At 43.7% G+C, this 25,677-nt stretch overlaps 1 protein-coding gene across 2 annotated transcripts in view; it reads right to left on the bottom strand.

The window, feature by feature from the left end:
- The window catches only part of SMARCD3 (SWI/SNF related BAF chromatin remodeling complex subunit D3), a 2,604,506-nt gene that overhangs the window by 2,147,787 nt on the left and 431,042 nt on the right, over positions 1 to 25,677 (bottom strand). The window lies entirely within an intron of this gene.

Below are 25,677 nucleotides of genomic sequence, written 5' to 3'. Positions count from 1 at the left end.
CTAGACAGCCTAAGCTGCTAGAACACTGCCTACATTTCACTAATAAGGGATAATCGGACCTGGTATAAGGTTTAAGTACCTTAGGTACCCACTTTCCTGGCCACTTTCCTTTCAAGTTTCTGTTTGAAAACCTTACCTGTATAAAATATATTCCCCTAGGCCACTTGCAAGCACTTTAGCTTCGAGCTCCAAGTATTTGTGTAGCTCTAGAGGCTTCAACCGAAGGATGCCCCCTTTAGCTGAGGGTTCCACCACTGTTGCAAATTCAACATGGTCCTGCCAGTTTGTGTGGGCCAACTGCCAGGTTTCTTGCAAGCAAATTATGTCTTTGTTGCAGATTTCTTCTATTGTGGCAATATCGGCCAGGAGACTGTTTAAGCCTCGGATATTCCAAGAGCAGAGTTGTAGGCCAAGGTTATGGGTGAGAGGAAAAGAGGATTTGTATTTGATGTTTTGATGACTTGCCGTGTGGATATTTGATGGTCAACGAGCAATAGGAGCAAGCCAGAAAGCTCTTTTGTTGGTGGCTTGTTCCATTGAAATCAGAAGCGGCTCTACTGCAACTCATGGGTTTTGCAGAGCCTTGGAGCTGCAAAGGACAGCATCCAACTGGCGATGTTGATGATTAATCTTGGCCAGGAGCCATGGATATTTTAGTTTTGTGTCCTTACTGATGTCCCAATCAGTCAGTATTTTAATTGGGCACTCCACTCATCTTGCCATCTCTTTGTCTTGGAATAGCACTTTGGTTGCCTCCTTTAGGCAGTCCTTGCTCCCTGGGATTAAAGCAATATAAAACCAGGTCTTTAGGGTAGATCAAGTCCAGACCGGGCAGGGCCAAGAGAAGTTTGAGTAGGTTTCCTCTTTTCAAGATTTCTTTGTTCCCGCAGGAAATGTATTCAGTGTGAAATAAGAGTTGCCTCCCAGTTCTTTGCTTCCTGGTGCTCTAAATCTTTTGCAGGAGCACAAAAGGCACTTCCGAGGATGTTTTAATTGGCTGAGTTCCCAGACACCAGAATGTTGCACGGGGGCTAGAGAATCTCACCTGTTGGGCATAGTGCTGCAGCTCATTCACATGTGAGGAGAAAAGGTCAGATTTGACAGACCAGTTGCATCCAGATCAAGCCGCATCCAGGTCGACCAGTCAAGCCCTGCCCTGTTTGGAGGTCTGTGCCATAGATATTGGTTGACAACTTTACTGGTGATGCAAAAGTGTCCATTGCTTGAGTGGTATTTTTTGGGCAGTCAAACTGTTGGAGGTTTCTCTTCTCACTATCCATTTTGGTTAGGTGGCTATATATGGTGACAGCTGTTCCATTCTGTGAGTTTCCAGATTGTTTTCCGAGATAGATTTCCCCTCTCCTGCCCTTTGAGTAGCTATTTCCTTGGTATTGCAAGCGGGCTCCCCACGTGTGACGATGTGCTTGGACCTGCAGTAATTGCCTCTGTCTGAACTGCAACGGTTGTGGCCGATTTTAAAACACTTAATGGGAGATCAAGTACATCGTTGCTAGTGTCCAGATTTTCAGCAGTTCTAAGAATTCCTTAGTTTGGGGCTTTTTGTGTGACTGCAGGAGGAGGGGGTTGCAAACCACTTGGCAAGGGACTAACAGAGACCAATGATTTCTCCTTCTATGGAGTTGTGCTCCTTGCTTTGTTCCCCAGATGGGCGTTTTCAAATACAGGGAAGATTTTGTGGTCCGATCTTGTCTGGTGTTTGTGTTCCTTGATTAGCTTCTTCAACCATTTTCTGTGCTTTTTCAGGAGCTTGGACTGTCTGGCTCACTGACTGGGGAATCAACTGTTACCTCCTCCTGGCTCCAACTGTTATTGCTTGGGCAAGATAGTACTCTGGGTTTAATATTCAATGTTTCAGGATTGACTTTTGATCTGGAGGTGGACTTGTTTGCTTTACACTTGGTCACTAGCATTGCTCTGGAGGCTTATCTGCCGTTTGCTGGGCTTTCACAATGAGAAAGTTCAAGTTATCTAGTCATGGGTTTATTATTTTGATGTAGTTTTCCAGTGATTGGAGACTTAGTATGTGTGTGCCTAGTTTGCCCACATGCATAATTGCTGCCTGACTCATAGTTGTCAGAGTGCTGTCTAAGGGAGACCACTAACCCTGATCTTTTTTGTCTCATGCAGTACCCTCTATAATAGTTGCATGGAGGCTAAATGTGTCTTGTTTAGATTTTTCAGGATAGCATTTCTCGTTTGTCAGGCACTGCTCAGTGGTCGTCGTGCCCTTTTGGTTAGAACGGTTGTTTGCTTGTTTGACAGATGGGTCCACTACATTGATAATTTCCTCATCCCCTATGTAGTGCTCTTCTAGTATGTTATGGTATTCTCTGTTTATAATTGCTGGAGATATTACCTCAAGTGCTGCTTGGACACTAGCACCCCATGTTGCCTTTTGAGCACTAAGGTGGGCACTATTATGATTTCTGGGGACAGAGTCCTGAGGGATCTCCAAGTCAGGTCCTGCACCTCCAGATTTGTGGCTTGGTTATTGGCTGTAAGGTCTTGACAGGTTAAGGGTCATTTTGGTAGAGATCCCAATTCCAAAACACTGTATGAAGGTGCTTCAGTGTAAATATTTGAATGCCCTTTCTGCACCACTGGTGGACAATTGGCAACCTTTTTGAGTTGCAGGGAAACAGCTGCATGTGCTCTACAGGACTGAGGAGGCCAGTCAGATCAGGATGCAGATAGAGCTGTTAAATTAATACTTTGAGCAGAATGCAACTAGTGTGCCTCTGGCACAAGTTTGTCCCTCAACCATTCCACTTCATCCTTATATGCTCATCCATGCACAATGCTGCACAGATGTGCTAGCTGCAAATGCATCCCTCTGTGTCCGCATGTGATGCCCCAAAGCATGAATGTACACAGTTGGCTGCTTTTGCGTGGTCTGTCTACCAGGTGAAACAGGGGGCTGACACTTGTATCTGAGGCCTTCGCCTGAACAATGAATCGTGCAGAGTGGAAGCCTGGAGGTAAGGTACTTCTCTGTTCTCACATAAACTGCAGGTGACAAATGACCTTGTAATTAGGTTCACACCCTTTAATGTGTCTCCATTACGTTACACACCAGTGGTGCTCAGGTAGCTCAGCCACGCTGCAGTGTGCACACAACCAAGTTAACAAAGTGCAGCCCTCTGTATCAGTGATCATGATAACCACTAGAAAGTGTCTTCCATTTAGGAAGCTGACAAAATCTAAACTGGCTGTTATTCACTGATGAGTGGAAATCTCTTTTGGAAATGATAGGGACTGGAACTGGCACTTGCTTCTCGACTTACCGTCACTCATTGGGTGACATATTGAAGGGGGAAGTGCCATCTGAAACAACCGTTTTCAACAGCTGATCAATCTAGCTACCTTTTGGGTTCCAGAACATGCCAGCAAGTCGGATGCTATATAACTACAGTAGGACCGTGGCCAGGCAAGTAAGTAGCATTAAGATACCTTGACTGTTAACTTCTATAAATACTTTTAATATTTGTTTATGTGCTAACACGGATATCCTCTTCTCTCTGTGGCTCTTGGCTGCCCATGGTGATTTACATTTTGCAGGCATACTTCATTATTCCAACAACTGTTTTAGAGGCCCTTTTTTATTAACCAATTTGTTTTGTTTTCACTTTAAAAATGTTATTGCTAAGCTCTTTCTGCCGTTTTCTGCTTTATTTACTACAACTCTGCGGAAACTACATTAAAGGGGAAAGGGTCATCAGAGGCAGTCTTTTTCAACCACTGAGCAGTCTAGCTGTCTGCAGCATTCCAGAATCTGCCATCCAGTCAGGTGGTATATAACTTCCCTCTGTTCCACATTTAAGCTGTCCCCTTACTCATCATTCCTACTAAGAACCAGCCTGCAAGCCACAGCTCCCCGCCTATATGTACTGTCTTTAACACTAGGTCTATTGTTAAACACTATATCAAATTGCATGATTTTATTCTAGAAGATATAAATGTGTATTTTACCAAAGAGACCTGGCTCAGAGAGCATTGTAACAGTGAATTTGTTTTTGCAGTCACCACCACCTTAAACAGCAGGGTGGCGCCCTATCAATTATTTTCAAAGCTGTGCTTTACATAAATGGCCTGAGCTTCCATATGATACCATGTGACACCCCAAATCACTATTAAGTGTCTGCTGGTCTCCATACTGACAGATTCCCTCATTTTGCTTCCAAGCATCTTTGTGAAGTTTTTCTTTCTCTCATTATGCAGTCATCCGAGTTTGTAAAGTTAGAGGATTTCAGTTTTAATGCTGACAATTGTATCGCTCATAAGGCCAAACGTCTTATTGATACCTCTGCCAATGTACACCTGGGTCAACATATCCACTTATGAAAAAAGCCATATTGTGGCCTTATTTTCTTCCTGCCAAACCCATTACAATTAAGTAAGAAATCCCGCTTGTTTGGTCTGATTATCCCAGCATAGTTGTTTACCTTAATTATACAGTGTCCACTGCCCTAACGCTGGCTAACACTACCCAGCTCTATAGGCATCAGTCCAGTTTCTTAGTTGATCAAGTTTTTGTATCTCTTTTCCATACTTCACCCACCATCTGCACTGATAACATCTATAACCACAGTGTGTGGAACAACAGGGAATCAGATTGGCTTCAGAAATATGAGCATACTGTGGAAGGCTCCATCATTGTTGCAGTTGACCTTAACACCATATTTGAGCCCCTTATTAATGATAAGACCTCAAACAAAGAGAAGGAAGACAAAGTGGGGTATGCCTCATTTGGAATTACCTCCCTCCAATAAAAAAGGTCTCCTGTAGACCTGCAGATGACCTCTCTTACTATAGCTCTAAGTTGTAGGAGGCTGGCCTGGTTTGTAGTGGGTACTTACACCTTATACCAGGTACAGTTATCCCTAATTAGTGAAGTAGAGGTGTTCTAGCAGCTTAGGCTGATAGAGGTAGCTATAGAAGAGCAGCTTAGGCTGAACTAGGAGACATGCAAAGCTCATGCAATACCACTTATAGTTACACAGTACTTATGCACAAGTAAAGACAATACTCAGTATTACCAAAAATAAAAGGTATTTATTTGGGTGAGACAGTACCAAAAATATTTTAGAGACAATACTCCTTCTGGAGGTAAGTATTACACACAATATATACACTAGACACCAAACCACCAAAATTAGACAAGCAAATAGTCATAGAACAATGCAAACAATAGGAAATGCTATAAAATGCAATGGGAGAAAATAGGTCTAGGGGCAACACAAACCATACACTAAGAAAGTGGAATGAGAATCACGAATTCCACCCTAGACAAGTGCAGTGTGTAGAGAATCACTGGGAGAGTAATAATACAGTAAAGGTAAGTGAATTACCCCACCCAGAGCCCAGAAAAGCAGGAGTAAAGTACTGCAAGTTTCCTTAGGACACACTACACCTCATGACTGGGATTTTGCAGCAGCCAACCAAGTCTGCAAAGAACAACTGCTGGATTCCTGGACCTGAAGACCTGCAAAGGAAGGGGACCAAAGTTCCAGGAAGGACAGGAGCCCCTGCCAACCCAGAAGAGGGTGCAAAAGAAGAGTCCCAAGTTAGTCGAAGACTGCAAGAATGCACACTACGAAGACACCAGTGGGTTCCTGTGTCATGCAAAAGATGTCCCACGGCGTGAAGATCGTTGCAGACGAGATTTCGTATTGGAAGTCACCAACCAGCCTTGGCTACGACAAAAGTGCTTTTTGCGTCAAAATGGCGCTGGATGGACCAAGGAGGGACTTGGGGGCCTCAACTCTGTGTGAGGAGGAAGAGGGGGTTCTCAGCACTTTAGAGAGCCCTCAAGATGTCAGCCAGCACCCCCGGGAGTAGCAGGATCCAGGTTCAAAGGAGGTGCAAAACACAGTTGATGCAGCACAACAAAAGAAGGTCCCACACTGCCGGAGAACAACTCACCGGATGGAGTGCTGGGGACCTGGGCCAGGCTGTGCACGAAAGAATGTTGCAACTAGTGCACAGAGGCTTCAGGAGGCGGAGAAGACGCAGTACACAGGGGTACCGTTGCTCATGGGGAAGGCAAGGTCTTACCTCCTCCAAATTGCATCAGCAGGACCTCAGGACAGTCTATGTTGATGATGTCCACCCTCTGTGTCCTTAGGAGCACGCTCGTCACTGTGAGAGGAGTCCCAGGGTACCCGTCGTCGTCTTGGAAGGTGCCTGCTTGGAGCAGGGGAGTGACTCAGTCACTCCACAGGAGATTTCTTCGGTCCTTCTGGTGCAGGATGAAGACAAGGAGTCCCCAGAGCGTGCACACCGTGGAAACTGTTGCAGTTGCTGACTTGGAGCTGAGGTTGTTTAAGAAAAGTGTCTCTTGTAGGCACTTGGTTGCAGTTACAGCGTTTCTTGGAGCAAGCTGCAGTTGATCCGAGGTCAGAAGAGACTGAAATTGTTGCAGAGGATTCCTGAAGGAAACTTGCAAGCAGAATCTGAAGAGAACCCACAGGAGAGACCCTAAATAGCCCTGAGAGGGGGATTGGCTACCTCATCAGGTATGGACCTATCAGGAGGGGTCTCTGACGTCACCTGCTGGCACTGGCCATTCAGAGCCCTCCAGAGTGCCCCCACACCTTACAAAGCAAGATGGCTGAAGTCTGGGACACAATGGAGGAGCTCAGGGCACCACTCCTGGGTGGTGATTGACAGGGGAGTGGTCCCTCCCCTTTCCTTTGTCCAGTTTCCCGCCAGAGCAGGGGAGAAGGGGTCCCTGGACCGGTGCAGACTAGTTTATGCAAGGATGGCACCATCTGTGCCCTTCAAAGCATTTCCAGAGGCTGGGGGAGGCTACCCCTTCCCAGCATGTAACACCTATTTCCATAGGGAGAGGGTGTAACACCCTGCTCTCGGAGGAAATGCTTTGTTCTGCCTTCCTGGGACTGGGCTGCCCAGACCCCAGGAGGGCAGAACCCTTTCTGTGAGGTGGCAGCAGCTGTAGCTGCAGTGCAAGCCTCAGAGAGCTGGTTTGGCAGTACTGGGGGTCCATGGAGGAGCCCCCAGGATGCATGGAATTGGCACCCCAATACCAGATTTGGAATGGGGGGACAATTCCATGATCTTAGACATGTTACATGGCCATATTGAGTTACCATTGTGAAGCTACGTATAGGTATTGACCTACATGTACTGCACGCGTATAATGGTGTCCCCGCACTCAAAAGAGTGGGGAAATGGCCCTGAACTATGTGGGGGCACCTTTGCTAGTGCAAGGGTGCCCTCACACTTAGTAACTTTGCACCTAACCTTCAGCAAGTGAAGGTTAGACATGTAGGTGACTTAAGTGCAGTCAAAATGGCTGTGAAATAGTGTGTGCACTATTTCACGCAGGCTGCTATGGCAGTACTGTGTAAGGGTTTGTCTGAGCTCCCTATGGGTGGCAAAAGAAATGCTGCAGCCCATAAGGATCTCCTGGAACCCCAATGCCCTGGATACCTAGGTACCATATACTAGGGACTTATAGGGGGGGGGGTCTAGTATGCCAATTGAAATTGGTAATTTAAGTCACTGGCCTACAGTGACAAATTTAAAAGCAGAGAGAGGGCATAAGCACTGAGATTCTGATTAGCAGAGCCTCAGTGACCTAGTTAGGCACTACACAGGCATACACATAAGGCCATAAACTATGAGCACTGGGGTCCTGGTCAGCAGGATCCCAGTGAGACAGGCAAAAACATACTGACATACAGGTAAAAATTGGGGGTAACATGCCAAGGAAGATGGTACTTTCCTACATATGTCTTTAGGGTTTGCACCCTTGTCCACCACAAATCTTCAAGAACATTATTTTAACTACCTCTGCTGCCACACCAGTAAGAATAAACATCAATGATTCCTTAACTATGCAAATCTTTCCTGGAAACCTAAAAAAGGCATACATGTGTCCATTATTAAAGGAAACAAACCTGGACCTGCATGACCCAAACAACTAGAGAGTGATTACAAATGGGCCCTTCCTGGGCAAATAGGCATTTGCGCAGAAATCACAACTCATTGACGATAAGTCCATACTTTCAGACTACCAGACAGGATTCCACCCAGGAAGAGGCACAGAATCGGCCCTCATCTCAATTTGGGATGACCTTAAAAACACAGTAGACTCAATGGGTTTGCTGTACTACTTCTCATGGACCTCACGTCTGCCTTCAACACAGCTGACCAAGACACAACAATACAAACACTCTACGAAGCTGGTATAGAGGGGACTGCTCTAGACTGGATAACATCCTACCTTCAAAACAGAACAAACGTCATCTACACTCCCCCTTTCTCATGGAAACCGTACTTCACAAAAGCAAAGGGTGCCTCAAAGCTTGATCCTCTCACCCATGCTTTTCAACATGAAGTCATTACCCACAATGATCAATGAATTTCAGCTCACATGCTATAACTATGCAAATGACACACAAATACTTCTAAAACTGGAAAGCCCCAAAGACATTGGCAACTCAAAAATCTTCAGTAGTTTCAGAGTTGTTAATTAGTGGATGACATGGAGCCATCTCAAACTGAATGCTTCCAAAGTTGAAATTCTAAAATGTGGCGATTGGAACAACTATGAGAGACACTGCGCCTGGCATGATTATCTTGGAGGACCCCCTAAAGTATCAAAGGAAGTAAAAAAAACCTTGTAATTACCATGGACTCCAAGTTATCAATGAATGCCCAAGTGGACAAATTAGTAAGATCAAGCTTCATTACTGGGAAAACTCTGTAACACATCTTTTCCCATCTGGGTTTCCAAACAAAGATCCAGACTACTATTTATCTGCATTACCCCAATGGCCTCTACCATGGATCACCTTTATGAACTATGAAAAGACCAAAATGGATTCAGAACTCTGCTGCCAGACTACTCCTACATGCAAGGCCACAAATCCACATCTCCCCTGCCTTATGGCCCTACATTGGTTACTGGTTGCCACAAGTTCCATCATCAAGCTACTTTGTATCACCCACAAAGTAATACATGGAACAGGACCGCTTTTCATCAGGAATAAAAATCACCAAATACATTCAACAAAGAAACCTCCGCTCCAGATTGGCACTGCAACTCAAATCCCACCATACAAAAAAAAGCATAGGTGGCACATCCTTCTCCATCCAAGCAGCCAAACTATGGAACTCATTACCCTAAAATAGAAGACCCACGGATAGCTATCTATCTTATCTACAGAAGACTACTCAAGAGATGGCTCTTTCCTACATAACCACTACACTCAAACTGTACTGAACAGCATATCTCTATGTATATAAACATGTATAATTTGATTATAGTTATGTATTTAGATATATGTATTTCTTTGTACAAATGTGTATAGTATCTCATTAAAAATAAAATATATAGATACTCTTTAGGACTGCTTGATTAATGTATATATTACTTATGGTTATATATAAAATTAAATGTATATAGGTTACTGCATAGTTTTCATATACGTTATTAGAATAGATGCCTCTGTTTTAATTATATCTCAATATGTAAATAGTATAACTATCTACAAGTGCTTCACTATTTGAATATTAAGGAAAATATAAATTTACACTACTTTAAAACTCAATATATTATCTTCCTAATACATGTATACCCTCTCTATGTCCTTATATATTTATTACTTTTCTGCTACTGTAGAAGGAAAAATACCTTTAACTCTATCCAATGCACTACTCTGTCTCACCCTATACCTCTCTCAATATATCCTCTGCCTCTACTGTCTGACTCATCCTGAACCTCATTCTACTACTATGAACTCCAAGATAACCCTTTCTAGACTCTTTCCTCCTCTTTCCGTCCTTTGACCTCATTTTACTGGACTGAGCTCCGTAATCCATTTCTGGAGACTCTTCTTTCCTCCATCTCTACTGTTACTCATCCCGAACCTCATATTACTACTATGACTGCCCAAGTAAAACTTTCTAGACTCTTCCCTTCATTATCCTAGTCAATCCAACTAACACACACTGCTCAAATTAACTCATATTTTCCTACACTAATCCACCACTAATTCTTTTTGGGTTCCGGAGTAGCGTGCTACTCACCAAAAAGCGATTCAACGCCTCATCAGGGGTAGTAAGTGCTATATAAATACAATTAAATTACAATTACATACAATGGCCACACCCATTCTGACGTAAGTGGTTGTTACGCTCATAATATGACTAATTGTTAAGCAGGTTGGATTATATCCGGATAGACCTGCTTCTCTTGGGAGAAGAGAGAGAAATGAAGATAGCCAAAAAGAAGCAACAATGACCAAAACTCTCCACAACTATGGATATTCGACTGGTCCTGTAGCTCAATCACAAACTATGACCTTAATGGTCTCTAATAATAAACACTCTGTAAAGTGAGCTCAAATCCAAGTACAGCTTGATGTTCTAGAGAATACCCACAGCAAGATGACTGAAGCCCATGCTCAAATGTTTATGATTGATAAAGCTAAAAATAACTACTGTGCTCTTTTTAACATACGTAATAACTTGAGTTCTTACTGAAGTATTTTCTAAAGGATGCGAAAGTTATATTTTAGAAGGCAAACTAATCAGCATCATATGGTGTAAGAAGGCTTGTGGAGCAGTGAAACTGGATTTAATGAAAGCACTTAAGAGCATGGATTTCACACTAGTAACAGAGACCAGTGGAAGTTATAAGAACATCAAGCAGCGGCTCAGAGATAAAGGGAAAAATGTAATTGGCAGGAACTTCTCTTAACTACAAAAATAATGATAACCAACTATTCAGGCACATTGTTGTTACAGGGAGTCAAAATAATAATGTGATAATCATGATAACTATATCACACCCCAAAGCTGGGAGACCCACTTCACTTAGCCGTATGACAGCTATGATATGATATGGTGGCACCGCCACACTATCTGAGGATACTGTGGAGATTTCTACAATTGATTCTCTTACAGTTGGATTGGGCAGAAATATGCCTCTTTAGATTTGAACTTCAGCCAAGGAATCTGGTTGTGGGCTTTAGTCTACTGTGAACCCGGCCCAAAAAGCAATTTAGTCAGAAACTTGTGGAATTAATCGCGCCTCATGTCTTAGCTTCTCAATAGTTCGTTCTCCTGAGGGATTTTAACTACTGGGGTGAAAACCTCCAAGATTCTGAGGTAGCACAATTCCTATTTGATCTTGCCTTGATTGGCCTAGTTCAGAAATTTTGGGGCCCTACTCATAACACAGGTCATACTTTGGATATGATTTTCTCTAATTCTGCCTGACCTGCAATATAGCATATCAGTTAGTATGGTCTGATCATGCAGTCATTTTCTTTCAAATCTCACTAAGGTCATAAGCCCAGCAAAGCCAATCCTATTGAAACCAGGTTGCAAAGACAATGGTCTAGAATTTCTCCTTCATCCTTTGCAGAAGTCTATCTTTCACCTGATTTTGAAAATGTGAGCGATATTGAGTCAGGTTTAGCTAATTACCAAAACTAGTTAATGCTGGCCTTTGATAAGTTGGCTCCTTTGCAATCTCAATCTATCCAAACTTTCTCTAATGGGCATTCGCCCTGGTTTACCTCTACACTGCAAGATGAGAGAGCCTCTTGCAAAAACGTGGAACGGCTGGCGTCGTAAGGAACCAGAAAGCAAGAAGCTGTATTGTTCAGCACTGACGGAATACCATTGTAATTTTTAAAAAAGCTAGGAAGACATATTTAGCTAATCAAGTTGACTCAGCTGGTAACTCATCTAAAGAACGATATAAAGTTCTCAATTTCTTTGTCAAACCGCAAGTCTGCACTCAAAAGTTGCAGGCTTCTCAAGCCTTATGCGATTCTCACACTTCTCATTTTGAGAATAAAATAAGATTTATTTTCATTTTGCCAACCCCAAGGAACCAGCAATTAAGCCTTCTGAAATAAATAAGGATACGCTAGTATACACATCTTACCTTGAGCAATTCTCTCTTTTCTCTCAAGAACAAATCCAGCTGGACCTTACCTCTGCCAAATCTGGATCTCCGCTAGACATATGTCTTCCCAAGTTAACATATTCACTAGCTAATACTCTAGCCCCTGCTGTGGTTTCCCTTTTAATTTATCAGTTACAAATGGGAAAATTCCATCAGCCTGGAAAGCAGCACAAGATATTCCAGTCCATAATAAAGCAAATAAGCCCCGACGATTTAATTAAGTATTGACCAATCTGTCTACTTCCATTATTGGACAAGTTATTAGAAGGCCTAATAACAAACAGATTATGGAGTATCTTAAAATCAATCAGCTGTTGGACCCGTCACAGTCTGGTTTCCGTCGCTTTCATAGTACTGAGACCACTCCAGTGGCGGCGACTGACCATTTCAGACATGCATCAGATGCTAACTGCCCAATCACGTTAGTATTACTTGATCTGTTGGCACCTTTTGACACTGTGGCACACTCGAGTCTGCTCTTAAGGCTTGGGAAGTGTGGCATTGTTGGGCTATCTCCACAGTGGCTAGAGGACTTCCTTTTCAATAAAACTCAAACTATTACTTTAGGCTCCTTTAAATCACATACTGTTCACTTGGATAAGGGAGTTCCTCAGGGCTCTTGTCTCAATTGTTTATGTCTTTTGACAGTGAACCTTCCAAAGTGAAGGAACCCTTTGGCTCGGCCTTAGGGCTGTTGCTGACATGACGACAGTAAATTGTCTGCAGCTAAACGCAAGTAAAACTGAGATCATACTATTTGGGAAGGTAGTTAACTACTGGAGCCCAAGCTGGTGCCCTTCTGAATTTGGTACTTCTCCAAACCGCACTACTGTGGTAAAGAATCTAGGAGTCTACTTGGATCAATCACTCACTATGGCCGATCACATATAGAAAACCATTGGCTTTTGTTTCCACCTGCTCCGTTTGCTGAGACAGATTTTTCCTTCCCTTCCCTCTTGCTCCAGGAAAACACTCTTTCAGGCATTAATCATTATTTGAGGCCTATGGGGTTGGTCCTCAAGACCTGAGCACCAATAGTGTTATTAACCATGTATATAACTGTAGATGAAAGTGCAACAATGATCACCTCGACCCCTGAGTTATATTGAAAGAATTATTCAGGAGCTGTTTGGATTAAGGCAACCCCTTGCTTACCTCCATAAATGGGTCCTTTTTGACTAAGCAACTGGTGGTACTGAATACGGCTGCACTCCTTATTTGTAACGCGCCTGCAAGAACATCATCCATTGTTACTACGTTCCCTTCATTGGTTTCCAGTTTGTAGTAGGATCACTTTTAAAATCTGTTGTATCACTCATAAGGCACTAATTGGCAAGGGAACACACTATTTATCCTGAAGGCTTCTTCCCTACTGTCCTATTAGAAATCTGCAATCGCGTGACAAAAGGCTGCTTACGGTTACCAGAGTTAATAAGAGCAGGATGGGAGATAGATCCTTTTCATATGTGACCCCACTATACTGGAATGCTCTCTCAATGTCGGTGTACTGATCATCTCACATTCGGGAAACTACTCAAAACTGTGCTGTATTCATAGTATTATTCTTTCCTTGCCTTCTTACAACTACTGAGATAACACTTTGAGATACCCAGCGAGGTGGGTCACACGTGATAAGCAATTTTTAACATACCTTTATGTTTTTTAAACTTATTAATAAATCTAGTGTTATCGGAGCTATGCATTCAAACCATCAATGAGGAACCTTTGAATGCTGAGCTCAATGAAACATTGTCATAAAAAGTTTTGTCCTGGGCCAAGTACCCTACAGTGATCTGTACCTAAATGATCCAGAAAAGTGGACACTTTATATCAGCTGTCTCACTAGTGCTATAATTGAAGGCACTGATAAAAACATGTAATGGTGCCAAAAGTGTCCCGATTTATACAAGCGTAGGGAAGGACATACCAAGCAAGGATAGGCGTATTAGTCTTAAAGTCAGCCTTCGTAAAATATTCGGTTTTCAAATTTTAGAACAATTACAACACTAGATATCAGACAACATACTGTTCGACTTGCAGGCAGGATTCAAAAGAAATGTGAACAGTCGACCAGGTCTTTAGATTTACCAACATATACTGGAAAACTGATGATCTAAATAAGGGTCATCTCTACATTACTTTTGTGGGTTTGAAAGCTGCTTTTGATACGGCTGCCCTTTATAAACTGTGTTCAGTTCTGAGGGAAATGGGGATACCCAATAATTTTCTAGTTGTCTCATAAGATTACATAATGAAGTATGATGGGTACCCAGGGTAAACCGACACCACGTATTGAAATTAAACATGTGATTTGCCAGGGGTGTGTCCTCGCACCTACACCGTTCCCCTATATTTGAATGATGTGATTTCATACCTTGGTGAGTAAACAAATGAATCACCCAGGATTGCATGCTGCAGAGTCTTCTGCAGATGACACCCTTTTGATTTTGCAAACACATCAGGGACTCTAGACTTTCTTACAACGATTTGTAGAGTTCTATGATGACCGAGGCTTGAAAGTAAATTCCTCTAAAACTAAATATAGGATCATTAACCCACATTCACAATTCATTTGTGGAGCTACTTCACTGGGTAGTACTTATTTTAAAAGTCTATTTGATTTTTGAGTTTTGGGGCCACCTTAACTGCAAATATATCCTGGTGTAAGCAAATCACGAAAGAACCTCAAAATTTTATTAGACCACTTTCGGGATTCTGCAGGTGTTCATATCATCTAAGTCTAGATCTATCACTCTAGCCATTAATATTTAAAATGTTAAAGCCTTGGGAGCTCCACTATATGGAGCAGAGATTAGGGGCACTTACGCTTGCAAATACACAAACTTAATATAGCAGAAAATAAACTCTGAGATCATTGGCAAGTTTACCTCAGATTACCTACCCTCTTGCTACTGCTACTTTTGGATTTGAATATAAAATCTATCTCCACTAAGGCAAATATCAGACCATTGCTCCTCTGGCGAAGGCCAGGGTGCACTGAGGAACTGCTATAATATAAATTTGTCTTTGCAGAAATCATTAGCCGTGATACCCAATACAAAGTCCCTTGGCTCAATCATGAGCGAGCCATGACAAGGACTCCTGGTTTGGGAAGATCTATGGAAGAAAAGGACGGAACCCCAATAAAGATCAGCTAAAACCATCCACAGGAATGAGTCCGAAATGGAAATCACCAATCTCAAACTTAGGCCTTTAACTAAAATCTTCCTGAACTTTAAGTGCATCCCTTCCATTCCACATTTTTTAGATGTCATTACACTTCTGGTGCCAGGCAGCTATACACAAAGTTTAGATACAATATTCTTCCTATAAACAGTTTTAGTATCAAATGGCACAGCACTAACATCATGTCTAATATGTGGCTGGCCTGTAAGGCAAGAGATGAAACAGTTCATTTATTGTTTTTGTGTCTGGCATATGTGCTGCCGCAAAAAAAGAGTATCATACTGATATGCCTTCTGCAACATACTGAGGATTCTGAGAACTGATACTAGAGTATGTATTGTAAGCAGTCTAGCAAAATTCCTGGTTTGAATTATTAAGTATTAATTAACTGTGCATTTGTACTGATCATATTATTTGTACTGTAAGATATGTCTTTTTTCACTGAAATTAAGATTTGTATGATGATGGTTTGTAGTATTTGACCATGTCTAGGAAGTGGCACACTTAAGACAAAGACGATGTCTAATATCTTGCAACTTGGTAACTCAGAAGTTATCTACAAAGACGTCTGTGCTGTATTTAAGAAATTCACAGTTTTTTATTTAACATAAAATTACAGTATTGGGGGGTACTTTAAAACCACCTTGAGGTAGGAATTATGTTCACTAATTATTTCCCATGAAGTAGTATATTGTTAAGTGAGCAAATGACTTCGTAGAGTCCCAAAAGAACTTCTCAATTGCAATTACGGAAATCTCCACAGTACTAGTGATGCCAAAGTTTAAGCTTTTGAAACTTCTGAGCTCAGTGTGCATTGAAAATATTGTGATGTATGCTGATTCAGGATCAAGAGTAGTTGATTTCTGAGGTCCGTCTTCGAGAAACAACTGTCCTATAACCTCTGTGATTAAACTGTCAATGGTTAGTGATGACTGGTGTGAGGTGACATTCAAGATAGATAGCAGCAATTGGCAAATACATGTCCTAATAGAAACACCCTTTATTGGGTTGTTTAATTTTCCATGCCATCACCACAGGCAATACCCATGCAGTGTGCCATTTTTCTTTTTGTCAGTAATGAAGTGAGATTAGACTCCCACAAGGATGTGGGTAAGCTCACAAGTTTTAACACTGAGGGAAAATGTAATAAGATACAGAGCCTTAGAGGTGAGTCAGCTGATAAGAGTGCCTGACCCTGTCTTGGAAACACAAACCTGGTATGATTGGTCTCTTCTTTGTGCATTACAGAAGGCAACAAACACCCCACAAAGTGGGAGCAGAGTCTCGATTCCATATGGTGTGAGAAAGGCTGTTATCAAATGGAACATTTGTGGTGGTAACTTATATTGTGTCCGTGACATTATATTATGAAAGGGCTAGTAGCACAAATGTTTGTGGTTGGAGATGAGTTGTAATTGTATGAAATCCACCTTTTCTGCGTGGTCACCCCAGATTTTTCACCTTTTGCAGGACCCTTCATTTTTGCTGGCTTTAGAACTCTGTGCACTTCACCCAAGTGAGAAAGTCCCCGTGCTCCCCCTTCACACATGGTTGAACTGGCGTATTCCTAATTATTATATTTAGCTTGCATATAAGTCCCTAGCACATAATGTAAAAAGTGTACATAGGTCCAGGAAGTTAAATGCTACTACTGGACTGCAGCGCCTATTGTGCCATCCACTATAGCGGCAATGGAAACATGCCTTCAGACCAACTCTGGGAAGCTTGAATGTTGTAGTGTTAAACCTACTGTGCGAACTGTCAAAATAACCCTTTTTTGACAAGTAAAAACATTCCTTTTAAATATTAATTTGTTACCCCTATGTGTAGGCCTTTTAGGTTACAAGGTAGGGTGCATGCTCTTTAAAAGCAAGACATGTCGAAATGTAAAGCACACGTCTTTACAGTGACTAGCACTAAAAAAAAAAATTTTCACTGTAGGAAAACTGAATGACCCATAGAGAAACACTGGAAAGCAATATTTAATATTAATTATGATATCTCCAGTTACGGACCAGCCACAACAATGACCAAACAATTATTTTTAAGATGTATTAAAAGTCCATCTCAATGATGGAGTTTTTTTTTTTTTTTTAAATAAATATTAAGGAAAAGTATTTTTTAGAAAGTTATCTTAAGCTCCTAGAGGCTAAATTGCATTAGATCCCTAGCAGCAGCCCAGTGAGTGATCAAGCAAGAAGAGGTGTGAAAACTGCTCCTATAGCAAAGGAAAAAGTCTGGGTGTGCGGAGGTGTTTTTGTTCCTCTGGCAGGAAGACCAGTTAGGGTGGGCACATAAACTTAATTTACTTCAACGCGTCAGAAGCAAATGTTAGGTGAAACCTATAATGCCCCGGCTTTTGTTCTCCCAGTCAGGCAGGCACCAAGTGGTTGTGCGTGAATACAGACGAGGGCTTACTCAATACCCTGGGCCCACCTCCGGGTGGGTACATAGGCTCTGCACCAGGGAAGATGGACTTCTCAATCTTTGATTTCAAGAGTGAGGGGTACTGTGGGACTGTCTGCAGTAAGGAGTGAGGAACTGCTGCAGAAGTGTTTGTGGTTACACAAGGGACGTTTTACCCCATTGGATAGGGAGGGGCAAGTAGTCACCCCCACCCACTAACTAGTGCCAGGTATAAATGTGGAATCCCCAGGCAAAGTCTTCAGACCACTTTCTGGACCTGTGGCAAAGCAGAAGAGGAATGGACTTGTCACTTGTGACCTAAGAGGAGCCCTGAAGTACTGGACCTGATCCCTCTTGCACCTAGGACCAAGAAGGGACTCCAAGGGTCAGTTTGCTGACCTGCTGTGTGGCTAGAGGGATGCAAGAAACTGCAAAAGGTATTTTTCCTGAAGTTCCCAGCTGGCCAGCATAAGCTGGACCTGACCTGGACCCTGCTGGTGGGCTTTGCTGGAGTGAGTCTTGACCCCTAAGTGCTTCTCTTAAAGCTCTAACTGGCCTTTTCTACCACCCTAGAAAACCTGGGACTTGGAAGGTTTCGGGTATTCAAGACCTCGAGAGGACTGGGACAAATGACCTTTGCCTATCCACTAAAGGCACGACCTCAATGGGATAAGTAGTGAGGTTTCTCCTGCTTGGGGTTTCTCAGCAGCAGCAAATCTGATTCACAGGGCCCTCAGCAGAAGGTATCCGACCCTGTGGAACCTATAGTCAGATACAGCCTGCTGCTGTGCACTGATGGAGGATTTCAAGCTCCGAAAAAGAGAGTACGTCTGAAGGCAGAAATCTTGACCGGACGAAGGCACCAAAATAGTTCAGCCACCAAGAGGGCTTCCCCAAGAAAGATTTTTCAGTTTTCCTGCTCAGAACTCAAACTTGGTTGGTGTATCCGACCCATGCTCCATCGCGGTCAGTCTGAAATCACATATAGGTCTCGATCTACTGCAAACACTGGCTACCATTGGCACTTGATGATTGTTTGTTGTTTTATACCTTAAATCTTTGAAATTTCATATACTGAATTCACCTTATTGAATTTTTTGTGTTGTGGTAGCCTATTATTTATGATATGTACTCTCTTACTAATTTCTTTTGGCATTTTTATTTCTTGGTGTTTTTTGTTACTGTTTTGGTACTACATTAATACTTGACATATTGTCTCAAGTGTAGCATGTTTGCTCTGTGCCATAGCTACAAAGGTGTTGAACTTAGGTTAATTTAGTGACTTTGAAGGTTCACCGACTCAGGTTGTGATTATTCCTTGATAACTCTTATCAGGTATTAGCCATCTGGCATACACACAAAGCCATCCTTCTAGATGTTATCACACAATGTACACTTCAGGTAAGAAATAACAGGAGCATATAAAGGGCTAACTTCACGCTAAAGATACAGCATTTGCAAAATGAACTTCAGAATGAAAGTTGAGTAATCTAAACAAAGAACCTGTGCAGAAGAAATAAGGGAGGCTCAGATGTCATATACTGAAAGGAAAAAAGGTGATCCTTTGAGTAGAACCTATGTGCGTCAAAAAAAGAACCTATGAACAAGGTGAGAAGTGTAGAAGGATCCCTGCATATCAAACTGTGAAAAAAATAAAATACAATACACTTAGAAGAGATTCAGATTGCATTTGTCTCTTTTTCTGAATCACTGTACTCACTGCCTCTGGTAGATGATCCACAAAACCAAGTCAAATTTTGTACAGGTGTTAATTTTCGTAAGGCAGGAGCAAACTTACCTTGAAGACAGCTTGATTTAGGAAATCAAACCAGTGACTGAAAAATTATTGAATCTGGAAAGCTGCAGTCCCGGATGGTATTCCATCTGAACTGTGAAAACTTTGAAAAGATCTAACACTAGCACCCTTTCATACGGGCAGGATTCCTTATTCTTGACTGAAAGTTGAATTGCATTATTTGGGAAACCTATCAAAGATCCCACCTTCTGCTTGGATTATCGGCCAATGTTATCACTAATTAATCATTGTAAAATGTATCTTAAAGTATTAGTCAAAAGAACACAGACCCATGTCTCTGTTTAACTGCTCCTTTTTGCATCCTTTGTTCCGCTTAACTGCCCTTTTTGCATCTTTTGCTCCTTTTACAGCGGTTACAGCTCTCTTTTGCATCTTGGTCAGTTGTCAGTTTTTGCCCCCCCCCTTTTTGCTCTGCTGATTGCTTTTCCTGCCTTGCAGGTCCCAAAAGACTTTCCCAATGTCTTTGCCAGAATTTCCACTGTAGCTGAGCCCTCCCACCTTACCAGGGGCTCCTCCCACTCTCCAAGGTCCTACTTAATGGAGGCAGCAGCACAGCTGTGTGCAGTGGGCGCACCAAAGTCATGCCAGACTGCACCCATCCACACCTGGACCATGCCCTGATCTAGGAACCCAGGCTCAAATCCCTCCCACAACTACACCGCCAACAAACTTCACCTGCTCAACCCTAGATATCACCACAAATGTTGCTGTCGAGCCACACCTAACTACACAGTGGGCCCCTTTGCCTGCTCGCATTGCCACTTCACATGCCTCCTCACTCCCACTGCCCACACACACCTCACCAAGTCAGAACTCAAGACTCGCACTCACACAGCGCCACAAACCCACCCCGCACAACATTCAATGCATGTACGCTCCTCAACACATGTTCACTCAACAAGCATTCGACCGACATTTCGGACTTCATCGACTCCAACGCACCAGACCTCATCTTCCTCACAGAAACCTATTTCAACCCCAGATCACCACAGCCATCTCTTCTGGTTACAAAATCCTGCAGCAGGACCGACCGATAATCAAGGAGGAGGACTCGCCCTTATCCAGGAAGACACCATCAAGTGTACCTCTTACACTGACCCAGATGCAACTGTGATGGAACACATGTACTGCAAGCTTCAGACAGATAGTGAAACCACTATCAAAGGCATCTGCGCCTACTGGCCCCCAGGACCTCACACCCATTTCAGTAATCTCTCCATTAACCTCATTGCACCCCTTGCCATGGGAACCAAAGACTTCATACTCCTAGGCAATCTCAACTTTCATCTTGATGACCCCACGGACTTGCTCGAAAGACTTCATAACATCGGCCTCTCCCAGCTTGTACAAGGCCCAACCCACATCACCAGACGCACCTTGGACCCCATCTTCTCCTTCAGCTACGAGGTTAAAGTCAGCCACAACGCTCCACTCCCATGGAGGACTACGCCGTCATCCACTTTCAAATAATAGGACCACCAACCACTCCTACGAATTCTAGCAACACCCCAAGCCGCTTCTGAAAGAAAGTTACAAAAATGGAATGGCTTAACACTCTCCAACTAAACTACCTAGACACTACTAAACACCAAAAAAACACTTTAACAACTGGATCACCACCTGCACCAATACCCTGGTGCCCCTGAAAAACATCAAACCCAAAAGATCCAACAAACAAGTTAGCTGGTACAACACTGTCCTTAGAGAAAGTTTGCAAACTACTCTAAAGGAAATTGAGAACCACCCGTGGAACCACTGGAAGGAACAGGCTAACACCATCAAGTGAAAGAGACCAAAAAAAGACAGTGACCCTGAGAACTGACTGTAGTTCCAATAACTGCATGGAACCTTTCTCCATCATCAAGGAATTCACCAACCCAACAGCTGCAACCAACACCATCACCCCTACACAAGAACACTGCAACAACCTCTCCGATGAAAAAGTCACCAAGATCGAGAGCAACTTCAAACGCCAGCCACCCCTGTCACCCTTCCCAGCCTGCTAACCTCATTGATCAAAGTGTACCAACTGGCAGCATGAAACCCTCTACCCTTCAAGGACACTGCAGCAGTAATTAAGTCATCCTACTCAGGGGCACCCACAGACTTCCTGCCTCCACCATATCTACAACCTGGGAAGACCCACGATCAGCACTACACTTACGAACATCATCAACACCTCCAACAAGAAAGTCAACTTTCAAGACAGCTGGAAACACACTAACGTCATCGTCCTCCTCAAAATACCCTCAGCCGACCCTGAAGTACTCAGCAACTACCGACCCATCCCCCTTACAGCCAAAGTAATTGAGAAGACCATCAATAGACAACTCTCTGACAACCTAGAATGCCTCAAACACCTGAATTACTCTCAATTAGGATTCCAAAACATCCCCAGCACCAAAACAGCCCTCATCACTGCTACAGATAACATACACACCATTGTCGCCGGTAGACAAACCACAGCCCTCATTCCCCTCGACCTCTTTGGTATTTTCAACACTGTGTCCCACCACACACTCATTGCCAGGCTGCACACACTGGGAATACAAGGACAAGCTCTCAGATGGATAGCCTCCTCACTTTCCAGAAGAAATCAACAAAGCAGGCTCATGTTGTTCACATCAGAACCCAAGGACCTCATCTGCAAAGTGCCACAGAGATCATGACTGAGCCCCACACTTTTCATCATGCACGTGACTTCTCTGGCCAACATCATCACATCCTATGGAATCAACATCATCTCCTACACTGACAACACCCAGCTCACTTTTTCCCTCTTAGATGACACCGTCACCACTAAGACAACCTTCAAACAATGCATGACCAGCGTGGCAAATTGGATGAAAGAAAACCTCCTGAAGCTCAACCCTAACAAAACTGAAATGTTAATCTTCAGGAATAAGAGCTTACCTGCAGGCTCTACCTGATGGCCCTCCGAACGTGGATCCACACCCACCCCAACCGACCAAGCTAGAAACATAGGCCTCATCCTGGACATCAACCTCACCATGAAGTTCCAGGTCAACGCCATCACCAGCTCATGCACTCGCATCCCCTCATGTTACATAAATTCTTCAATTGTCTCCCACTGAAATCCAGATGTACCATCACACAGGCCCTAACCACAAGCAGATTAGACTACGGCAATGTACTCTACGCTGGCATCCCAAACTTCTTCATTAATTTCAAACCATCCAAAGCGCCACTGCCAGGCTTGTCCGACCTACCTCGACAAAACTCACACCACACAACTTCTGAGAGAGATCCACTGGCTCCCCATCCAGAAGAGTGGCCACTTCAAACTTCTCAGACACGCATGCAAGTCACTACACCACTTGGGACCCGCAGCTTCACTTCCACCAATCTACCAGACAACTTCGCTCAGCATCATTCTCACTCACACACACACACACACGACCCGCATCCACAGAAGCATAACAGGAGGTCAGTCATTCTCCTACCAAGCTGCCAAATCCTAGGATTACCTCTCCCACCACATCAGGTCCTTTTCCTTACGTCTTGAATTCCACAAGAAGTTGAAGACCTGGCTTTTTAATTAGTCTTCTTGCTGGACGATCAAGACTGCCTGTACTTAGGCCCAGCCTCACCACACACCTACACTCACCTAATGAGCACCTGGATACACTCACGGGTCACAAGCAGCACTCTACTAATCCACCTTGCACTACATTACATCAGGATAGTTCTAGATATTTTACACAGGTTTGGAGGTTTTCATGGTAAAAGATAACTAATGTTAGATCTGAAGGGGTACTGTAGAGTCTCCCTGAGGACACAACACAGTTCCATCATTATTGAAGATGGAGGCACAAGTACAGTACTTAGGTATACAAATTTTGAGAAAAAGCATTTGATACGCTGGGCTGGGACTTCCTCATGCGCACGCTCAAAGCATTCGGTTTTGGACACGCCTTTATCAGCTGGATCGAAACGCTGTATTCCAATCCCACGGCTTGTATAAAAACGGGTCACGTCATTTCCAAAGCTTTTCCCATAGGAAGAGGTACTAGACAGGGTTGCCCACTATCCCCCTTATTATTTGCAATAGCCATTGAACCACTAGCAATCAAACTACGTAGCAACGCCCACACATGGGGCATATCAGAGTGTAATATATGCCACATTATATCCTTATACGCGGATGATGCCCTAATTTACCTGCGTGATCATACCACTTCCATGACAGGAGTGATGACACTGTTGGACTCCTTCGCACTAGCCTCCGCTTTGCGCATAAACAGGCCCAAATCATGCATCTTCCCACTCACTCCCGTGCCAAGCACATCTTACTCCGCATTGCCGCAATATCAATTACCGTGGTCGTGCGTAACCTTTAAATACCTAGGCATTCAAATTTATCACTCCATAGCTGACCTACGAGAGGGCAATCTTGACAGAGTACTGAGATCCACCCGTAGCTCGCTGTCGTTTTGGTGTTCGCTCCCCCTATCCCTTATGGGTCGAGTAGCCATTGCCAAAATGCTCATCCTACCTAGGTTCCTCTACTACTTTACTGCCCTTCCCCTATCCTTACCACGTTCGTTCTTTCACAAGCTGCACTCCCTACTGACAGATCTGCTTTGGGGCAATGATAGGCGCAGGGTGGCGCTGTCTATAACACAGTACCCACAGGAGGCGGGGGGCTGGGCATGCCAAATTTCAAACTATATTACGCTGCGGCTCAGTTGCTCTGGTTAACTACATGGCTCAGGGCTCCCCCGCCCCCAGAAAGCACAGTGCTGCGCGCATACTCTGCACCACACACGATCCTAACTTTATTCATGACTGGCCTTCACCGCTCACCGTTAAAGTCCATACTACTGGAGGCACCGAGATTCTACTGGCGCAGATACGTCCAAGGTAAGACCCCCCTCACCTCCTTATTCCCCTCTATTGCCGCTGATGCAACTACCGGGAGCCCAGGCACTCTCACTGCATCATGACACACACGACATCAGCACACCCAATGTGGGGGATTTTTACTCATGCTCCGCAATGCGCACTTTCGGAGAACTTGGTCATGCACTCAAGAGCCTTTTTGACATATAGTGCTATTAAACGTCTCCCTATTAATATATGGGGGCCCGGCACTAATGAACCACGAGAATTCCACCTGCTCACTGTTATCCTCACTATGGGGGATGCAACGGGCATTATAACTAAATTGTACAAAGGGCTATTAACAGAGGCCTGTCCAGACCTGACTAACGCTAAAGCAAGATGGGACGCCGTCCTTTCTACACCATTATCCCATACAACCTGGGACGCAGCCCTCACACTGATCAAGACTGTATCCCGCAACGCCAGATTGCGGTACACCCAATTTAATTATATTCACCACGCATATTTATCCCCGGCCCGCATTCACAGGATATATCCAAACTCGAACCTGATGTGCCCTAGATGTGCCACCCCAGCGGCTGACTTTTACCACATGGTCTGAAGCTGCTATCCCATAAACACGGCTTGGCAACGAATCACTGCCATCACAGAAGATATAGCCGATCATACTCTTACACCCACACCTGAATCCTGTTTACTAGACATCCGCCATTGTGCTAAAAATAGCAAGCACTTCCATAGATTTATAGACCTAGCATTCGCAGTCTTCAAATGCCTGATAGCCATGAACTGGAAGGCCTCGCACGTTCCCCCACACACCGCTTGGCTCCGTGACCTGCATAGTCGCTCGCAAGCTGAAGCGCAGACACTACGCCAACTGCAGCATCAAGGCCTGATACAGGGTGGTGCCGAAATTTGGGATATTTTTGTAGTGGGCATCGAAGCCAGGGACGACACATACCCTCCCTGAGTTATTCGGTACAAGGGAATTCTATTCCTGCTTACTCACCACACCAAGCTCTCCCCTGTTGACCTTTAATTATTCAGCTCCAACTCCTTCATACCCTATCTTAGTGCAGCAACACTGTGATTGAAGGCTCATCTCCCTTGTCAGAGACCACATGGAGCCTGTATCTTGCCTCGCTCACTACATTTTGGATATTAGACGTCCCCCGCCTCACCCTTCCCCACCAACAGCCCTACAGTTTACTTTCACACATAATGGACGTGCCCCTTCCCCTCCCCGATAGGTGTAACCCACATCTACTTTCGAAATCGATACGCTCATGTTGGTACTCGGATGGGACCCTAGTTACCTGTTGTACAGTTTTGAGTTGTATCGGCACATCATAATGCAATTGCACCGTATTGGTATATAACTGTATGCAGACGGACTGTAAACTCTTTAATTTTTTATTGTATTTTTGTTGCTACA

The sequence above is a fragment of the Pleurodeles waltl genome, chromosome 10 (genome assembly GCF_031143425.1).
Source record: "Pleurodeles waltl isolate 20211129_DDA chromosome 10, aPleWal1.hap1.20221129, whole genome shotgun sequence".
NCBI lineage: Eukaryota > Metazoa > Chordata > Amphibia > Caudata > Salamandridae > Pleurodeles > Pleurodeles waltl.
The sequence above is the reverse complement of the archived record's forward strand: the minus strand, read 5'-3'. Positions and strand labels throughout refer to the sequence as shown.